Genomic DNA, 14,399 nt, shown 5'->3' with positions numbered 1-14,399 from the left:
GTCTTTGTAATGCTTTTATTATGAGTCATAATTCGAGTTAATACGTTGATGTATTTGACTCTAAAGCTGAAAATCTGAGAAGAAGCTTATTAAATCTATTGACTAAATTTGTTTTACAGCAGCCAATAGCATTTGAGAGATGTCACACAGACCAAATCGAAAGAAACACAACACTATCATATCATATGGAGGAGTTAACTGGTTCCAGGCCATGGGATATTTGATGGGATGACTGAGGGGCAAAGACTACTGTATATGTGTTTCTCGATATCCAAAATACTGTACAAGCACATAAAGGTTCCTTATATGCAAAAGCTCACTTGTTTGCTCACTCTCTAAAACATTTATTGTAAATGCACAACACAATGACCTACGGCTGAGCATCCACCAATCACTATTATCACCATCATTATGAGCAAGTTATAATCAACTCTTTATCACAGTAAGTGCAGTGCAAAATAAACATTACATGGTGATATCCATTAGACAAGAACATATGCACTTAAAGAATATATAATTAGCCATAAATGCAGTGCACACATCTTTTTAACAACATAACCAACTGAATCTACAAAACAAGATCTTGAGTTCATGTAATGATTTCATGTAAAGCTTTTTGGCTGGCATCGTGTTGAAGTGGGTAGCATTGCAGCCTCACAGTTCGATCCTGAGATTTGGGTTACTGTCTGTTCGCATGGCTTTCTTCTGGATTCTTTGGTTTCCTCCCACTGTCCAAAGAACATGCAGGTAGACAGATGTGCTGAGCTTAACTGCCCCTAGGTGTCCTATCCAGGGTGAATTCTCTGGGCTTGAATATAATAAAGCAGTTACTGAAAATGAACGAATGATTGAAAAGCTTTTTTTAACCATTATATTCAAAACCTCAAAGCTTCATTGTGATACAACTGGGCTACATCTGCTGGTGAAGCAGATGTGATGACCCGTACACATTTATAACACTCATTACTCACATTGTTTTATATTATTTTAATTATTAGATCTTCATTTTATTTGCATGTGTTTTTATATTGTATATTTTGCAACAATATTTTTATTTTCTTCTTTCTGTCACTGCTTTTAACTCAGATAATCCTATAGAAGCCCATTTCCACCACTAAAACCATTAGCTTAGTTATAATAAAGAAACATTTATATAATGTATAATGTTATAACTAGGCTAATTTATGTATCTCTGAGATTACTTAATCATTTATATATATTTCAATTACACAGGAAATGCCCAATGAAATTCTTGAACTTCAAAACTTTCGGCTCTTTTCATTGACCAAGTGCACTCAGCTCAGCTCACCACCGAGGGTCGACTCTTTTGAGCTCACCACTGAGGTGAAGTAGCACGGCATATTCATAAGGTGCAGTGTAATGTACTGGGAAAATAATTTTGATAATCACAAGATTAGTCAAAAGAGTCGACTCTCTCTGCTGAGCTCAAAGGAGTCGACATTTTTGACTAACCTTGTGATTATCAAAAAGATGTTCTGATATCTACAAACTTTTGGGAATATAGTGTATTAGTGTTATTGTATATATTAAAAGGCAACACCATGTTTATGCAATCAGTTAACATATGAGAACGTGTGAACATAAAGCATTGTATAATTTCACTATGCATCATGCAATGTGGCTGAGAATTCATACGTATTGTGTTAGAGTATTTATAATGGGTTTAACATTATAGCACTTACTCATAGATATAGTGCCTCCTATTGGTAAAAACTTAACAAAATTTGGAGGATACATGTCTGGGGGAGACATGTATGGAGAAATAATAGCTGATTGATTCAGTCAGTTCTGTTATCGAAATTTCTTTTAATTAATGTCTTTTTATTAGTTTAGTTGCACATTTAAAAACTTTGTGCACCATCAATTGCATGAAGTGTACATGTGCTCCCTCTCTGTTTAAATGTAGTGGTAGTGAAGAAGTGTGACAGACATTTTGAGAGTTATTCTCTTTGTTTTTCATTATCAATTACACAAAACAAAACAACTTCTCACACCACTACAGTCGGGCCTGTGGACCTGCATAGCAGAGGTGTTGGCGTAAAAAGTCCAAAATCTTCTCCCATGAATCTTCTTGTGCATATGCATGCAGTCTGGTCTGACCACCCCAAAGCATGATCACTGTGAAATCACACACACATACACACACACACACACATATCATATACACTATACATTTCATGCTGATAAATTCATGATCAACAGGTGTTATGCATGCAGATTACTTCACATCACTGTACATACCCTTCTCTTTGCCAGCAACCATGAAGTTGGAGGCTCTGTGGTGTGGAGTGTACGGTGGCTCAATTAGGTGACCTGCACCAGGATAGATCAGGATCTTGAGCAAGTGCCGATTCCCAGCCTTTTCAGTTATTCTCTCCATCTGAGGTCAAACAATGGAAGGTAAAGAGGTTGCAAATGACTGATCACATATGGCAGTTATGTCCAAGTCAGTTTTTAAAGTGATATGCTGGCTGTCAGTCTAAGGGATTCTGTAACATGATGTTACAATATATTATACACAGAGATGTGATAAAGTACAACTACCATTTTAGGGAGGTGTACTTATTAGGTGGCAGTATATACTCTCTACAGTGGATATTAAAGTCTACACACCCCTGTTAAAATGGTCAGATCTTTTCCTACTTTAATGTGATCAACAAAATTCAAGTGGAAAAACACAGAAATGTTTTAGGGAAAAGGGAAAAGAAAAAACATACAATAACCTACAGTGCTGTGAAAAAGTATTCTTCTGTTTTTTGTGAACAGTTGCAATCAATATTATCCAACTCCTATTGCAAATCAGTTTTATTGTCAAAATTTGCAGACTTTCAGCTGTTTGCAGTGAACAAATCAAACAAAAGCAATTGAAATAGTTCAACACAACAAATGGTTCAGAGGTGGATACTTTGACCATCAAGAAGTCAAGAAGCGAATGATATCACAGCCCTATATTCTATGCGTCACCATGAATGGTGTAGATCTGTGTGAGCTTCTTACATCTTCAGCTGACTCCAGTGAGGCCCAGTTCTGATCATCATCACCAACAACCAAAAGCAGTGGACATCTTATCAGACCAACCTGTGTGTTTTACAGCGCAATACCTCATTATGAGCTAACATATGCAAACACAAAAAGTGTACACATACAGAGCCACAAACTAACATACACACCTTGTTGCAGGAGTATTGTGAAATAAATCAAATATCAATAAATGGATGAGTAAGATGCGCTCGGTCTAAAATCTAGGATGCTACAAAAATGCAGGGGAAAGTTTCTTACATCCACTTTCTCGGTTGTATCTGTTGGGATGGGCAGTGAAAGGTCTCTCCAGATGACCTGATTGTCCATCATACGATCTTTATGAAACAGTCTAAAAATAATTGAAATATTTTAAATATACTACAACATTTAAGTGACTCCAAATCATACGCACACCTCCAACAATTCATTAAGTACTGCATGTTTAAAATTACAAAAAACAGTCAGTAATATCACACCACCAGGTCTATAAAAGCTATAAGATAGATAGAAGATCTGTGTGAAGCCTTGTGTGTGTTCACTCTGATGTAATAACAGAAGATTTATGACATTTTACTGCAATGAACAGAAGTCACAAAGCCTCTTTTGAATAAAGACCAGATTTTAGCTCAGAAACTAGAGTCTTGTTTTTTTTTTTTTCTTAAAAGGATTCTGATAATATTTAGTCTCAGCTTTCATAAAAGTACCAACATTGTTGTAAAATTCAAACATGGGATTTCAAGTTTGCTTCAAAAGCTGTGTTTAGTTGTGGACGTTACTGAACTTCTTCTCTCTTTGTCTCTCTTCCTCTTTTATTATATTTTGTAGCAAAGAAGGTCTTTAATGAACAGCTGTGGGTGCAGTGAATAATGCAACTGGGTCAAAACTTTAATGTCTTGTTACTACCCAATCAATATAAAGATTTTAGTTCTGGGTTGCAAATGTCACTGGTGGATTAGGACATCTGTACCCAAGTGTATCAGCACAAGTGTTAATATTGTATAATGACTGAATAAACCTTCTCAACTATTTCAACATTATCTTGACATGTATTGCTGTGGGAGCATTTTAACAATTTAATCTTTTAATAAGCAATATATTGGTATGTACATGAATGTGAGAGTTGGTAAAAGTGCTTTGACGTGATGGAGCAACACATATTTCTAGTGTACGTACCTGTAAAGCCTTTCATAGACTTCAGACAGAGCATTACGTAGAGGATTGACGTGACTGCCGTTGATGCTTATACAACACCGGGGCTGCAACAAAATCACATGTGACATTGCCTGATTAACCACACAATTGTACGTGATTATTTGCCTGTAGGTCTCGGTATCATCAGCCTTAAACTCCAGAAGGAAGAGGAAATCTGAACTCTGTAACTAAGTAAAGTAGCATCTGATTGGTTAAGAGGGTAAGAAACTTTTTGTTCCAGACTTGAATAGAGTGTACATGACTTGTGACAGGATTTTTTTATTCTGTAATTGAATAATGTATCTGGATTTTCTGTGCATGTCAGGAGAATGTTTAACTTATAAGATAAGCTGTCTAATTTTCTAGATAAAAAATGGATATTAAAGAGAATTGGAAACCATTTTGCAAACTACGTGAATCCCATTTTAATTCCTGTTTCGTTTTATGAACACGGCCACTGTAACTGTTATTTACTAGAAAACAGTGATTCCACAGCAGTGGTTGTAGAAAAGATCTTCACTTACTTTAAAAAATTATAGGTACTTTATTTTTACTTAAAAATTTGTATGTCCCTTAAGTGAATATTTTTATTGGACACTGTATCCAGCAGGTGTCCTGTTTGTCTCTGTCTCTGTCTCTCTCTCTCTATATTGCTAAAATCACCTTAATGACAGAGGAGTAGGCAGCCATAGGGAGAGCAACAGAAGCACCGAATGAGAGGCTCAACAGAGCCACTCTGCCTCTTAGCACCATGGGATGCTCCTGTATGATCTGATATGCGACCTACAAAACAGACACAAACACCAACCTGAGCTCAAGTATGAAATGAAATGCAAAAACCACAATGTTCACAGTTGCAGAAAAACATCCATGTGCATAAATGCTGGTGAGCTCTTGAGACTGTGGGTTCCCTTGAAAGTATGTGAACCCTTTAGAATTTTTTTAATATTTTTTGCAAACATATGACCTAAAATGTCATCAGATTTTCACAAAATTCTAAAAATAGATAAAGAGAACCCAATTAAATAAATGAGACAACAATATTATATTTGGTCATTTATTTATTGAGGAACATTATGCAATATTACATATCTGTGAGGGGCAAAAGCATGTGAACCTTTGCTTTCAGTATCTGGTGTGACCCCCTTGTGCAGCAATAACTGTAGCTAAACGTTTCTGGTAATTGTTGATCAGTCCTGCACATCGGCTTGGAGGAATTTTAGTCCATTCCTCAGTACAGAACAGCTTCAGCTCTGGGATGTTGGTGGGTTTCCTCACATGAACTGCTCGCTTCAGGTCCTTCCACAACATTTCTATTGGATTAAGGTCAGGACTTTGACTTGGCCATTCCAAAATATTAACTTTATTCTTCTTTAACCAGTCCTCACACCTCCAGGGTTGGGGGTTTGATTCCCGCCACGGCCCCATGTGTGTGGAGTTTGCATGTTCTCCCCGTGCTGCGGGGGTTTCCTCCCCCAGTCCAAAGACATGCATGGTAGGCTGATTGATGTGTCCATATTGTATGAATGGTGTGTCAATGTGTATGTGAGTGTGCCCTGCGATGGACTGGCACCCCATCCAGGGTGTACCCTGGTTTATGCTTCCAGGGATAGGCTCCAGGTTCTCCGCGACCCAGAAGTGGTACAGAAAATGGATGGATGGATGTATGGAATGACTTGTGTGCTTAGGGTCTTTGTCTTGCTGCATGACCCACTTTCTCTTGAGATTCAGTTTATGGACAGATGTCCTGACATTTTTAGGATTAGAAAGATTTAGAAATCGCTGATATACTTCAGAATTCATTGTTCTATCAATGATGACAAGGCGTCCTGGCCCAGATGCAGCAAAGCAGGCCCAAACCATGATACTACCATCACCATGTATGACAGATGGGATAAGGTTCTTATGCTGGAATGCAGCATTTTCCTTTCTCCAAACATAACCCTTCTCATTTAAACCACAAAGTTCTATTTTGGTCTAATCCTTCCAAAAAAAAAATCCAGTAGCCTTCTGGCTTGTCCACGTGATAAGTGTGGACACAGTTAGCAAACTGCAGTTGGGCAGCAATGTTCTTTTTGGAGAGCAGTGACTTTCTCCTTGCAATCCTGCCATGGACACCACTGTTGTTCAGTGTTCTGCTGATGGTGGACTCATGAACATTAACAGTAGCCAATGTGAGAAAGGCCTTTAGTTGCTTAGACGTTACCCTGGGTTCCTTTGTGACCTCGTGGACTATTACATGTCTTGTTCTTGGACTGATCTTTGTTGGTCTCCACTCCTGGGGAGGGTAACAATGATCTTGAAATTTGTACACAATCTGTCTGACTGTGGATTGGTGGAGTCCAAACTCTTTAGAGATGGTTTTGTCAAATTTTTCCAGCCTGAGGAGCATCACTAACTCTTTTCCTTAGGTCCTCAGAAATCTCCTTTGTTCGTGCCATGATACACTTCCACTTCCACAGACTCTGATAGATCCCTGTTCTTTAAATAATACAGAGTGCTCACTCACACCTGATTGTCACCTGTTTGAAAACACCTGATTCTAATTTCACCTTCAAATTAACTAGAGGTTCACATACTTTTGCCACTCACAGATATGTAATACTGGAGCATTTTCCTTAGTAAATAAATAATCAAGTTTAATATTTTGTCTCTTTGTTTAATTGGGTTCTCTTTGTCTACTTGTAGCACCTCTGTGAAAATCTGATTATATTTTAGGTCATATTTATGCAGATATATAGAAAATTCTAAAGGGTTTGCAAACTTTTAACCACGGTAGTATGAACCTGCAAATCATGAGAACATGAGCTTTGTGCTGAATTACGTCAAAGTAAGAGAATTAATGTTTTCGAATTCTTTTGGAAACAGATACTCTAGAGCAAAAGCAACAAAGCCATGTGAGGCCAGTAGCGCAGCTCGATACTCCTCCAGGCCTCCTCCTCCTCCACCCCATATGTCCAACACACCTGGAAATGGGCCAGGACCTGGATGAACAGAAAGAGCACTTTATCACTAATTATAAAGTATGGTAGCCGCCACCTACACTTACTCACTTGGCTGATGCTTCTATCCAAAGCAACGTACATTTGAGACCTGATACAACTGAGCAGGTTGCTGAGATTTGATATATACCTGGAGGGATGAACAAAGTTCCTCGAACTCCATTCTCACGTACATCGACCCTCTGCACACCTGGATCAGTGTACCATCTTTCTATGACGATGGTCCCTAAAGGTGTGAGCTGGATAAAATCCTGAGCCATGTGTCCATCAAACACAGAAATATGGAATACCATTGGTGTTAGGACATCTCGCTTTTGCAACCTAAATTACACAGATTGAGACTGATTAGATGAGTGCAGTGAAGGTTGATAAAGCAGGTTGATAAATTATGTTAATTTAAATCAAATGACAAACTTTAAAAAAGTAAGAACAAATGTAAAATGGACATGTGGCTAAAAAAAAAACATCTGGGTTATTCATGTAATCCTGTTCACTGAGAAGGGAACAAGATGTTACGTTTAGCATAACACTATGGGAGCACCCTCGCATGTGACCGGCATCTGAACCTTGTGTATCATGCCTATTTATAGGCCTGCCGTGATCAGGTGAAGTGGCAATCAAGCACGTTGCGTGATACATACATTATATATATACACATATACATATACATATACTGTAACCCCTAGAAAGTTGTCCTTTGCACTGGAGAAAGCATACTTTTCTTGAGGTTCAACCAGAGCCACACGCTCCTCATGTGGAAGAGAACAACATCTCGATGTTGAAGCGCCAGTTCCCTGGATCATGCTAGAATTAACCAGTCGTACAGGTAGTTTAGTACACGGATGCCCTAGAGTTGCAAGGGAGCCAGAGCAGCATCCATGCACTTTGTGAAGGTGTGAAGGGATAAAGCTAGCCCGAAGGGAAGAACCCAATATTGGTATGCGTTGTCTCCAAATGCAAACCTCAGGAACTTCCTGTGACTGGGCGATATTCCTATGTGGAAATATGCATCTTTCAGATCTATCATCACAAACCAGTCCTCAAACTGAATCTGTGGAACGATAAGTTTGAACGTGTATGTCCGAAGAGTATGGTTCAGATGACGCAGATCTAAAATTGGCCGCATACTCCCATCTTTTTTGCAGACCAGGAAATAACAGCTGTTAAAACCTCCCTCCCTTAGGGAATGGGGTACATGTTCTATGGCCCCTTTGTCCAAGGGCGATCTTACTTTTCCACACTGCCAGATGGTCTTTCAGTGATGTTAGCTTTACCACATTCTGTTGGAGGGAAAGCATAAGATTTTCGTTGCCCTGTGACAGCTCGCTGACCAGAGAAGTCTGAAAACTTGGGACGGCCTTGGCTAGGCGAAGCCCTACAGTAGCACTAGGGGCTATCTACCCTAACAACCTCATGTCCCCTTATACGTCCCTCTGTGGCCCATCAGGACCGCTCCTTCCTTGCCTGCTTGGCTTTTATGATCATTCTCAGATCAGGCCTGTTAGCAGGCTGCGGCTGTGGCCGCCCGGTCCCCCTGGCTCTCCGCCACACTTGCTTTTTGTGCCTCCCTCATGGATGCCCAGGCGAACTCGACACGACGGGGAAGGAACTGGCTGAACGCTGACATTTGCAGTTTTGTCTCGCGAAACCTGTTGGTGATGGTATTAACCGCACCGCCAAACAGGCTGGAAGGTTTAACAGGGGCATCTAGCAAGGAGGCCTGATCTTTGTCCCCCATCCCTGAGAGGTTGAGCCATAGGTGCCTCTCCACCACAACCAAGCTACACATTGAACGGCCGATATGACGGGCCATTTGCTTGGTCGCCTGGAGAGACAAATCTGTGGCATGGCGCAGCTCTGCCACTGCCTCAGGCCCATTTCCCTCCCCAGTGTCAAGCTTACTCAGCAGGTCTGCTTGGTAGGTGTTGGTTCAAATTTAGCCTATTACCCAAAAACACTTAAAATTCAACATAGAAGCCAATACTCACATCTACCTCTGAGCCCAGTTGGAGATAGGAAAAAAATACACCAGCCATGAGTGAGAAGAAGCAAGGGTCCAGCTTTATTGTTCCATTCCACCACACGAGATCCACACCGATGAGAATTCTCAGAAGTGATCCCAATACCCTGAGCTTAAGCTCCAGTATTTATACTGTACTTACACAGTAAATCACCCATATGTTTCAAGAAGACTACGATCTCACTACCAATAGGGTTAAAAAAGAGCTCATCTACCTTACTCTTATGTTCCAGAAAAGGGCTATTCCACTTACACATAGAATCAAAACCAGGGGTTTCAATTTACACATAAAAGCAGAACACAGGGATTTCTGATAACCCAGAAAGTCAAAACCAGAGAGTTTCAGTTACCCAGAGAATCAAAACCAGAGAATTTCAGTTACCCAGAGAATCGAAACCAGAGAATTTGAATTACCCGTAAAATAGAAAGTGGACAAGACTAAACCATCTAGAGTGACCTTGGTCTTATTGTTATCTCGCGGGGGGCGGGGGGGGGGGGGTGTTGCTTGACTCAGCCACCCTTATAAATGGCTCCTCATGGTTCTTTCTTAAAATTAAGGCCTTCCTTGCGAGACAAGAACCTTCACCATTTGAGTCATGAGTAAGTTTACATTTTCCTGTATTTCTAGTTTATAATTTATTTTCATATTTGCTCTATATTTCTTATTTTATATATATATTTATATTACTTGAAAAGCGGTTTACTGTACTTCCGACTTCTTAATATCATTACAGTTCTACTGTCCTGCATATCCTACTATTCTCTTTTTTTATAGAGAGTTTCTCTATTACTATAAGATATTATAATATCTTATTACTCCTTTTTCATTATTCTTATAAAATTATTCATGTATGTGTATGAGAGAGAGTGTGTGTGTGTGTGTGTGTGTGTGTGTGGTAGCACTCCTCAGCTCAGCTCGTATACCTCTTTTTGCCTTTTTTGACCACTACTGCTCTTAAAGTTCTTTAAAGTGTAATTCCAATTCAATATTCAATATCAGTCAATATCCGCCTCACACTACTTCTGTGTGTCTTGGTGCCCGTCTTTTCTTCTTCTCCCCTTTGCTGGATGCTAGGTCTCCCTTATGTTTATTTTATGACATTTTTTATCCACAACATAGGCCTGCAACACTGCCATTGTATGCAGTGACCCACAAGCATGACCCGCTGCCGCATAGGCTTTGTTCACCAACACCGAGGTGGCCATACATGGCTTGGAAAGCAAAACCGGCCGTCCTAAATTACCTGCCATCGATGGAGAGTGGTGGCTCGCAAGCACCTTCTCTACCTTCAGCACTGCTAAATAGCTGTGCTGCTCACTCCCCATGATGGCTGAGTAATCAGACGTTGCGGGGTTATAAACTCGGCTAGTGTATGGTTTTCCCCAAAAGCATGATATTTCATCATGCACTTCTGGAAAAAAGGGGAGTTTTCTGTGGTGTGCGAGAGATTTATTTCCACAGGAAATGAAGCGCTAATCCAGCCTGCTACGAGCCACTTCCTCTTCCCTGGGCCAGTCTATATTCAGCTTTTCAACTGCCTTAGTAAACACTTCAAGCAGCTGTTTATATGCGTGAGAGCTGCTCTCGGTTTTTGGTGCAATGGCTCCCCCTACTGACTCCTCGGAGTCAGCGAGGGTGTTTTGGCTTTCCATATGGGAAGGAGGAGTCACGAGGTGAGCTCCAAAGTCAGGCGGAGAGCCGGACTCGGAAGACAGAGGAAGAGATAGAGCCGTGCTCGTCTCCGGCTCCTCTTCTAAATCCATACGAGATCTCCTGGACCTGAGCCGGCTGGCTGCCTCGGCCTCGGAATTGTTCTATTCAAACAATTCCTGAATTCCAATATTAAAATATCAAAGTCTTCAGTGGGGCAACTTGGGGCAACTTAAGACCAGGTCTAAGATATTTCCTCCCTTGTGTGTGGGTGGGCGGCTGTTGAATGTCAAGGAGAAGGAATGCAGAAGAGGGAGAAGGCAACAGGACTGGAGCATATCAGAGGGAAGGTTGAAATTTTCAAGGAGTGTAAGAGGGGTGTTGTCAGTGGGGAATTGTGTTTGTAATTCAGTCTATCTTTTATGTGTTCTTCTAACTTAGACATATGGTCAAACATCAACCCTGAGCCTTCCAAGATGGTTGAAACACACAAACCCACTCACGTTTTTCCCCAGACACCGTCAGTCTTGGTTTCAAACCACTGTGAAATTGCCAACTTCAAAATGGCCTTTGTGTTAATAATAATAATAATAATAATAATAATAATAATGTGCCAAATACACATACGGTGAAACTTTATTATGTAAAAGCAAAGAGTAATGTTTCTTTTTTGTTCATGTTAAATGTTTTTGGATATATTCTGTTAATAACCTAAAATTCCTCTTTGTGTGTGTGTGAACTTTTCACCTGCGCCTGGGTTCTACCCTCTTCAACAGTGCATCGGTCATGAGGCTCTTCTGTGCGCTCTTACCTTTAACAGTGCATCTGACAGAACTTCCTCATTTTCTGTGCTGGTGTGCTCAACCACAACACTGTTTAATGTCAAAACCCAGCTCTCTTTAGTTCTTAATATTTCACTTAACTCTTCATTAGTTTATATACTTTATATCTTATTTTATCCCAAATTTCCTACAACTGATTGTTATCAATTTGTAGATGTAAATGATGACTTCTCTATGCATACTAAGGTAAAGTTTGGTGTTTCACATGATTCTGTTGTAGGCCCACTGCTCTTTTCTTTATATATGAACATTTCTGACAAGAAAGAATTACTAGGACCACATGGAGCTAGAAGCTTTCTGACTATATAGTAACTCTGGATGGCCTTTCTCTTACACCATGTGCAGCAGTAAAAGACCTTAGTGTGATTATTGACTCCAGTCTCTCATTTGAAGCTCATGTGTATATGTGTCCGAGTGTGTGTATGTGTGTAAGAGAGAGAAGTTTCAGTTTGTACCAGTCACAGTGCCCTGTTCGTCGCTCACATAGTGTCCAAATGCTTCCCAAAAGTCCTTGTCCTCTGACTGATGCAGACAGTGAAGGGTCACCTCCTGGTTCGGGTTTAAATTTGTCACGAAGATCTGGAGCTTTTCGTCCACGAGTCCCCGAGTGGGCTCAATTGAGAGCAAAGACATGACGTTTTCCACAAATGAATGCTGAGGCCCTGTATTCTCACAGAAGCGGTCACTACTTTAAACCTGGAGAACTCACCTGTTCGCGGTCAGCATCTCAAGTTAGGTATAATCGGAGCCAGCTCCAAATGGGTGGGGCTTTAGCTCTAAGTGGGCAGTACAAACCTCCAGAGGACCTTGATTGGTTAGTGTAGTGTCTGTCGTAAATTAAGCTGTCGGATTTTCCCCAGAGGCAATACAGCGGCCTGACGGAGTTAAACAGGTAAACTTGCAGTTTTTAAATTTTAAATATTGACACACTGAATTCCCAGATTATGTAGAATCAACAAAAGGAAGTGTGTCTTATTTGTTAAATGACTTTTTTATCCACTTTATTTGCTTGCTTTGTATGCACCAGGTGGTAAGGGCAGACGAGGCGAACTCCAGGGCATTTTACCCCAGGATTGTGCAATTTCTCATGCACTACAATCCAGCTGTGCTAATGAGTAATGTCATTCACCTCACTGTGTGCAGTTATAGCTCGTTTTAAATTTGTTTCCATCTTGATACTGTTGAATTAAAAAAAATAATAATAATATTTAATATTAGACAATTATTAGCTATATAAACTTTAATCTTCAAATAGAATGGCATTGGACATGTATACAATAACGACAAAGCTGTATTAAATTAAAACTAAAAGAAACAGTGTTGATATTTAGTTTTAAATTTTTAAGATTGGGGATTTTGCGCATACTTGCCATCACTTCTGGATTGCCGCCCAAATCCCGCCCATTTCTGAATCCCCGCCTACTTGTGGCATAAGTACCTCCCACTTGGAGGTAAGTACCTCCCACTTGGAGGTCTCCAGGCTCCAGCGATACATACTTGAACAACTCAGTGAAGCACTGTACCGGAACTTGATTCGTTTTCCCATAACCACGTGATCTGTGACGTCTGAAGCTTCTTTCCACACACGACCACGCGACTTCTTCGTATTCCCATTAATAAATAGCGCAAGGTTATTATTATGATTATGATGATGATGATGATGATTATTATTATTATTATTATTATACGATTTCATAAGAATAAACATAATACGAATAAATATTTACATGTTTAGCTTTGTGTATATTCAATGTGTAATAATCATATATTACATTAAATATAAAAATTTATATGAAAATATTATATGTACTCAATGTAATACATGTGGGCTTCTTCTGTAGGTTGAGTGCTTAATTTGTTCTCAGCGGTTGTCATATAATAAAAACACATCCTCCTAAAATGCATTTTGATTTGTCTGGTGTTGTGCATATTGTTTTTATTTAGTTTGATGCACTTTATTGTATAGTGGATTTAATGCACATTAATACAATTTTGGACCCAGCTCTACACTCTCCTGAGTGTTTATTCTTTTTTTAGCGCCCTAAACTGATGTCCCGTTACATTACATTCTTACATTATTTCATGTACATTATTACCTTACATTATCTACTGATTGAGCAAGCATTCCTGTAGCACACTCAGTAGAGCAGAGTGGGGATGGGGTCTCGCATCTTTGTCACCTTTTTCACCCCTGATGAGTTTGATCCCTGCTTCTTAGGTTTACATCTAGATGTCTTGGAGTAAATTAAAGTAAATAACACTTAATATTTGGTTGCATATCCCTTGGGATCAGTGTCTTGCTGCATGATAAAGTTCCTCCAGATTAATTTGGATGTATTTCTTTGTAAATTGATAATGCTCCTGTAAACTTCTGAATTAATTCTGCTGCTAACATTGTGAGTTATATCATCAATAAAGATGAGTCAGACTGTCCCAGAAGCAGCCATGCATGCTCAAGCCATGACACTACCTCCACCATGTATCACAGATGAGCTTGTTTGTTTTGGATCATGAGCAGATCCTTTCTTTCTCCACACTTTGGCCTTTCCATCACTTTGGTAGAGGTTAATCTTGGTTCCAGAAGTTTTGTGCCTCATCTCTGTATTTTTTTGTGAATTTCAATCTGGCTTGCTGATTCTCACGGTTGATGA

At 39.7% G+C, this 14,399-nt stretch overlaps 1 pseudogene; it reads right to left on the bottom strand.

The window, feature by feature from the left end:
• Positions 1-1,859: 1,859 nt before the first annotated feature.
• On the bottom strand, positions 1,860-12,592 carry LOC128623131 (acyl-coenzyme A amino acid N-acyltransferase 2-like; annotated as a pseudogene).
• Positions 12,593-14,399: the final 1,807 nt, after the last annotated feature.

Source organism: Ictalurus furcatus, chromosome 19, assembly GCF_023375685.1.
Source record: "Ictalurus furcatus strain D&B chromosome 19, Billie_1.0, whole genome shotgun sequence".
In the NCBI taxonomy this organism is placed as follows: domain Eukaryota; kingdom Metazoa; phylum Chordata; class Actinopteri; order Siluriformes; family Ictaluridae; genus Ictalurus; species Ictalurus furcatus.
Note: the sequence above shows the minus strand (reverse complement) of the source record. Positions and strands in the feature narration are given on the sequence as shown.